A 6,148-nucleotide genomic window follows, 5' to 3' on the forward strand; every position below is an offset into this window, starting at 1 on the left:
AGCACTCAGAGCAGAGAGAGAGAGCACTCAGAGCAGAGAGAGAGAGCTCAGAGCAGAGAGAGAGCACTCAGAGCAGAGAGAGAGAGCACTCAGAGCAGAGAGAGAGCACTCAGAGCAGAGAGAGAGCACTCAGAGCAGAGAGAGAGAGCACTCAGAGCAGAGAGAGAGAGCACTCAGAGCAGAGAGAGAGCACTCAGAGCAGAGAGAGAGAGCACTCAGAGCAGAGAGAGAGAGACTCAGAGCAGAGAGAGAGAGCACTCAGAGCAGAGAGAGAGAGCTCGGAGCAGAGAGAGCGGCTGAACGGCTGCTCATGACGGCATGGCTACTGGGTCAGCGTTGCCACGGGCTTCGGTTTAAAGACGGGAGCCGTCGACGGTTTTAAGAAACGGCGGTTATAAATGAAAGCTCATTTAAATACCCTGAGTGTGCCCGCGCGGCGGCGGCGGCGCTGTCCTCGCGAGAAGGTCGCACAGCCGAAACGCCGCTGCGAGCGTGGCAGCGGGGGGGCGGCCGCGTTCAAAACGATAAGATGGACGGAAAACTACCAGAGGCGATTACTCTGAGTGCGCCTCGGGTTTTCGGCCCGGCTCCCTGTGTTTAGCGTGCGCGCCGGTAAAATGGCCGGCTTCCGCCGCTCGCTCTAATGCACACACAAAAAAACAGGAGCTTTTTTTTTTTTTTTTTTGTTCTCCTCGGGTGTTGAGTGAGTGAGTGAGTGAGTGAGTGAGTGAGTGAGTGAGTGAGTGAGTGAGTGAGTGTGTGAGTGACAACGGTAAATTCACATTCGCGCAATTGTGGCTAATCACGGATAATCGGAACGGTGGGTGTGAAGATGGAGGCTCTGCTGGTGTGTGTGTGTGTGTGTGTGTGTGTGTGTTTTTCTGCTCCCCCACCTCCCCCTCCACCCCACCCGTTAATAAAGGAGGACAGGAGCGTTTGAGGAGAGAGTGGTCCTTGCTGTCCTTTTCTCTCCTTCAGTCAGACTCTCCACCTGACCTAATTAGAGAATGTGCATGTGATTTCACTGTTCCAGGTTTCCTTTACATGTATATCCATCCATCCATTATCTATACCCGCTTATCCGGGTCGCGGGGGGTGCTGGAGCCTATTTCAATATGGTATTTCTCACTAACAAAAATGATTATCTCGCTCTCTGTCTCTCTCTCCCTCTCACACACACGCACACACACACACACACACACGCACGCACGCACGCACACACACACACACACACACACACACACACACACACACACACACACACACACACACACACTTAGACCACACCATTACTGCAGCGTAACGCTAGCGTTGCTTAGCGGCGGTGGGCGGGGGGCATTGCTAAAGCGCGGGCATTAGCCTCTTCGCTATCGTATCGCAGAAGAGCCACAGGGCCCGCCGTCCAATTAGCCCACAGCAAAAAACCATTAGCCCCCCCCCCCGCCCCCCCGCTGGAACCTGCAACAGCGCAGATTTACATTTATTCACCGAAAGTGCGAACAGAAAGCCTCTCCTCAAAAAATGCAATTAGTCCAAAAATAGCCGGCTAAGGGCACGCGCAGGCGGGCCTCGGGGGGCTTTCAGCGGGGCGCTGGCGGAGCAACCTCGAACACATTCATTTAAATTATAAAATCAATACCCGTCCCTCTCTGTGCATTAAAACCGCGGTCTTCACACAGATTTTATCGAGTAAATATGAATGAGAATGCATTCGTTATTCCCCCTGGTAAAGCAAAAAGGCGTAGTTTAATAATAACAATAAGGCGTAATAGCGTATTTTGCAATAACAGTTTCTGTAACAACAACGATAATCGTCGTCATCGTAATAATCATGACGAATCAAGATTTTTTTGTTTTTGCAGTCGCAAAAAAAAAAGTGAAATGAAGAACAGGAAGTAAAAGAAGACCCACTGGAATTATGGGCACTACAGTGAAGTTTTTATGCAGCTGTTACCTGCAACTTGCCTGGGACTTACCTGGGACTCAGGTAAGTCCCAGGTAATTTGCAGAATCAGAGGAATTGCACTGGAATTGCAGCTTACAAGAATTCCAATGGACAATTAAAAAAAAACAAAGAAGAACATTTCTTATAAAGATTGGCTGAATTCTCCACAATTGTGCAGCTAATCCTGGAACTGAGAAGCCAACAGAAATTCTGTGAATTTCTTTTTTCTAAAATTACATTAATAATAAAAGCACACAGATGTTGTAATAGGAAGACAGAGTTGTCATTTGTTCCTGAGTTTAAATGGCTGTATTTGATTTGTTTGTCATTTTTTTAAAAAAGATGTCAACAGTTTGGCGCCTTATTTGACCTTATTCGTCATGCGATGATGTCATCAGGGCGTCTTTTGGTACACAGGGATTCTCTTTCTCCGGCTTGGGGGATTTAGACGGCATTCTGGCAACCCCCGGGAACAGGAAGCAGCCAGAGGCACCAGAGCTATGAAACCACGGGGGTAGTAGTAAAGCAAGTTTATTAATGAACCCTCATTATTCACTGCTGCTGGGGAAGGATCGAGACTAAAACACCTGGCTAGTTAATGTTTCTCTGCTCCGTGGGACTGCTGAGGACAAGTGATTTAGTGGCCGTGTGGCTCGGGAGGAACCCCCCCTCCCCCTCCAAACCCCTGCTCCCCGACACCCCCTCTCCCCCACCCCCTCCAGCCATTAAAATTCCACCCCGTCGGCATCTCTGGTATTTCTGTGGGGTGAGGGGGAAAAAAGGCGGGAGAAATTAGTCCGGTCGCACGCACGATAGTTAAATCCTACCCATTCGCTGGCCTTGAAAAACGTGAAAATTTTTTTTTTTTTTGGACTAGAGTTCCCAGCATGCAACAATTCGAATTGCACAGTTTCTTAGGTGTAGCCTTGTGAAACTTACTGGGTACTGTGCTCCTTAAACGGTGGTCATAAAACAAGGATTGAGAAAACCATTTGTTGGCAAATAATGAATGTGCACATCTTAAATATTAAATAAAAATGTGTGGGGGGGGGGGGGTTTAACAGGGAATTGCTGTAAAAGATCATGTGTGCTCAGTCAACCTACCCTGTATATACAAATAAATGAATTGACACATATACAAGGGTTTCCCCAAATCAAGGCTTGCTTTGAAAGACACTTAATTCTTTTGGTTCTTTTGATCAGTTAAGCCTCTGTGTGATCAGCTCAGAGCACTGTGCGCATTTCAACCAGCAGGGGGCGATATAAAGGTGCAGAAAATGCAACGATTTCCTAGGGGAGGGGTGTTTATGTGTGAGGTAGTGCGGTAGGCGATAGTGGGGGGTGTAAGAGTATAGCGGAAGCATGGCGTAAAAGAGCCGCATAAATCAGTACTAAATAGCTTTGCTTTTGCAGGTTATTTAATTTCAAGGGAAGGGAATTCGCAAGCATTGTAAGATGTGACAGATCTGTCAGATCTCTTATATACGGACTAGCATTGCCTTGTGTGTCTCCAGTTCACATTGATGTTGTGGCATCAATTAAAAAAATAAAAAAAAAATTTATATTTACCTTCTGTGATGATTTTTGATACTGTAACAGACAAAGTGCGTATTACTGTACTTTGCTGTTTGTATTTTAAAAGTGTTTTTAAGGTTTTCCTTCGTTCCTGGAATGTGCGGTTTAGTAGACTTCCGGCTGTGGAAACCTATGCGCGCCTGGACTGGCACCTGCAGCCGCGTGATTTCAGAGCTTCTGATTGGACAGAATTTGGAAGGAGCTAATTGGCCAGGCTCTGCTTTAACGGAGCTTTAACTGGCTGGGTTTTGTGGGCGTGGCAGCCACAGAGCCGTCTGATTGGTGCAGGGACCCCGTGGCGGGAGGGCTGATTGAACTCCCGATTAAACTTCTGTGACTCTGACTGACGGTGAAATGAAGGCTATAAATGGACTTACGCTTTAGCCGTGTGCTGGTCGAAAGGTTCCCCTTTCATTACATTACATTACATTACAGGCGTTTGGCAGACGCTCTTATCCAGAGCGACGTACAACAAAGTGTATAACCATAACCAGGAACAAGTGTGACGAAACCCCTAGAGAGAAGTACCGGTCCAAGTGCAGGGAACAACCGCATAGTTCAACTTGGACCCTGAAGGTTAAACTGATTAATGCTAACACAAACGAGAACGGCAACAACGCAATCTATGGAAAAAATGCAAGCAGTAGTTAAGACAGTTAATGCACCTAAGTCAGAAGCTCCAATGCTGGTCACTGAAACACATTACAATCACGTGCTATTTTTTTAGAGAATCAAACCCTGAAGACAAACGTGGACATTTTGAGAGAAATGATGCAGATCTGGTTGCTTTTTTGCTTTTTAGGAAATGTTGCCAGTTTCTTCAGGAGATTGAGGAGGCTGACTACAAATGTGCGATAAAGGTGTAAGCATACATATCCGCCACACTGAAACGGTTGAAGGTTTAACAATTATTAAGTTGCATCGCTGCAAACTCGTGAAGCAAAATTTTCCACCAACTTACCGACTTCATTGTCAGAATTTTTTTGCCGATTGAGTTGGAAAGTTGTGAAAGCGGCATTAGTGGACACAATTTTTATTTTATTTTTTGAGGGGGGGGGGGTGGCTGTTTGTTGGTGTGCCCTGTTAAAATAGACGGTGGCAGCTTGCTGTACAGCACAGATCATAGCTGGCCACAGGCTCACCATAGGAGAGCCAGCTTAGTTGACGCGAATGTCCTCTATCATTTCCCAAGAGCTACCCCTCTGGCCAACTGAGTAACCGCAGCCAGCCTGACTGCCTGCTTGTTTTTCTAGCATTTCTGAGTGTGTGTGTGTGTGTGTGTGTGTGTGAAAAGCTGTGAGCTGGCAAATTAGTGGTATTCAGCTGGTGTTACAAAGTGGGTGATGCTTTCACAATCTGTCAGAAGTGCTTTTGAGGTGGCAGTTTGACTCATGTTTGTCATCTCCCTCTCTTCCTTCATATCTCTCTCTCCCTTCATCTCTCTGTCTGTCTCTCTCTCTCTCTCTCTGGAACTCGCACAGACAGAAACATCCACAGCCGACAAGTATATAAACACACACACCGCAAACCCACGGTAAAAGTTTCGGTGTCATACATTGTACATGTATGTGTGTGTGTGTGTGTGTGTGTGTGTGTGTGTGTGAATGTCAGTGCCAGCATGCCTGTGTGTGTGTGTGCATGATTGAGTGTATGTGTGCAACATTACAGGCATTTAGCAGATGCTCTTGTCCACACGTTTTTAGATACATTAAAATTGCATCAATTTATACAGTTGGATACACTACCACACTCGCCCTGGAGGTCGTGGTTGAGGTCACAATAGGTGTCGCTGTTGCTGAGGTGAAAAGAAAGCCTCCCCGTCGGGGAATCGAACCCCGGTCTCCCGCGTGACAGGCGGGGATACTCACCACTATACTAACGAGGAAGAGCATGCTTACAATACTGTGTGCGGGCGCATGTGACCATGCGTGTGTGTGCAGATCTGTGTATGTGTGTGTGTCTGTGTGTGTGCTTGTGCATGTGTGTGTGTGCTTGCGTGCAGATTTGCTGCAGACATCACAAGCATTCCATTTCTGCACCGAAAACATTTTCATTTTTTGTATTTCATTTCCTGCTAATCCCCCTTTTGAAGAAGTCAAACAGAATGGCCATGTGGGATTATTCTCTGCAGTGGAAGATAACCCCAGCAGATTAAACTGCACACAGTCAAGAAACAGCTGTGCTTTTGAAATGAGTCCCCATCCCCCACCCCCCCCCCCCCACCTCCACACAGAGTTACACACACATACACACACACGCACACACATGCACAAAAATACACACATCCATACAAACATAAACACACAAATGCAAATGATTATACCCACACAGAGGCAGAAATACAAACACAAGCATAAAACACACAGACACACACACACACACACACACAAAACTCGCTTTTTCTCTTTCAAGTAATTTCACCTGTGGCCTAAAAGTCTGCATATGAAAGCTGCTTCTCGGGAGTGAGTTAAATGCATCTTCTGGCTTTACTATTTATCTCCAGATCCAGGCCAGACTTCAGCAGGTGACATTTCCTCTTAACATTGCTTATTTTACACAGAAAACCCACCCGTTCCCACCAGAAATGCTTCCGGCAAAAAACACCAGCACTACAACTAATCAGACAGC

The 6,148-nt window shown here is 46.6% G+C and overlaps 1 non-coding gene across 1 annotated transcript; it reads right to left on the reverse strand.

The window, feature by feature from the left end:
- Positions 1 to 5,333: 5,333 nt before the first annotated feature.
- On the reverse strand, positions 5,334 to 5,405 carry trnad-guc (transfer RNA aspartic acid (anticodon GUC)). Its single transcript has one exon. It is a non-coding gene; the product is annotated as a tRNA-Asp (tRNA).
- Between the last annotated feature and the right edge of the window lie 743 nt (positions 5,406 to 6,148).

Source organism: Anguilla rostrata, chromosome 1 (genome assembly GCF_018555375.3).
Source record: "Anguilla rostrata isolate EN2019 chromosome 1, ASM1855537v3, whole genome shotgun sequence".
Classification (NCBI taxonomy): Eukaryota; Metazoa; Chordata; class Actinopteri; order Anguilliformes; family Anguillidae; genus Anguilla; species Anguilla rostrata.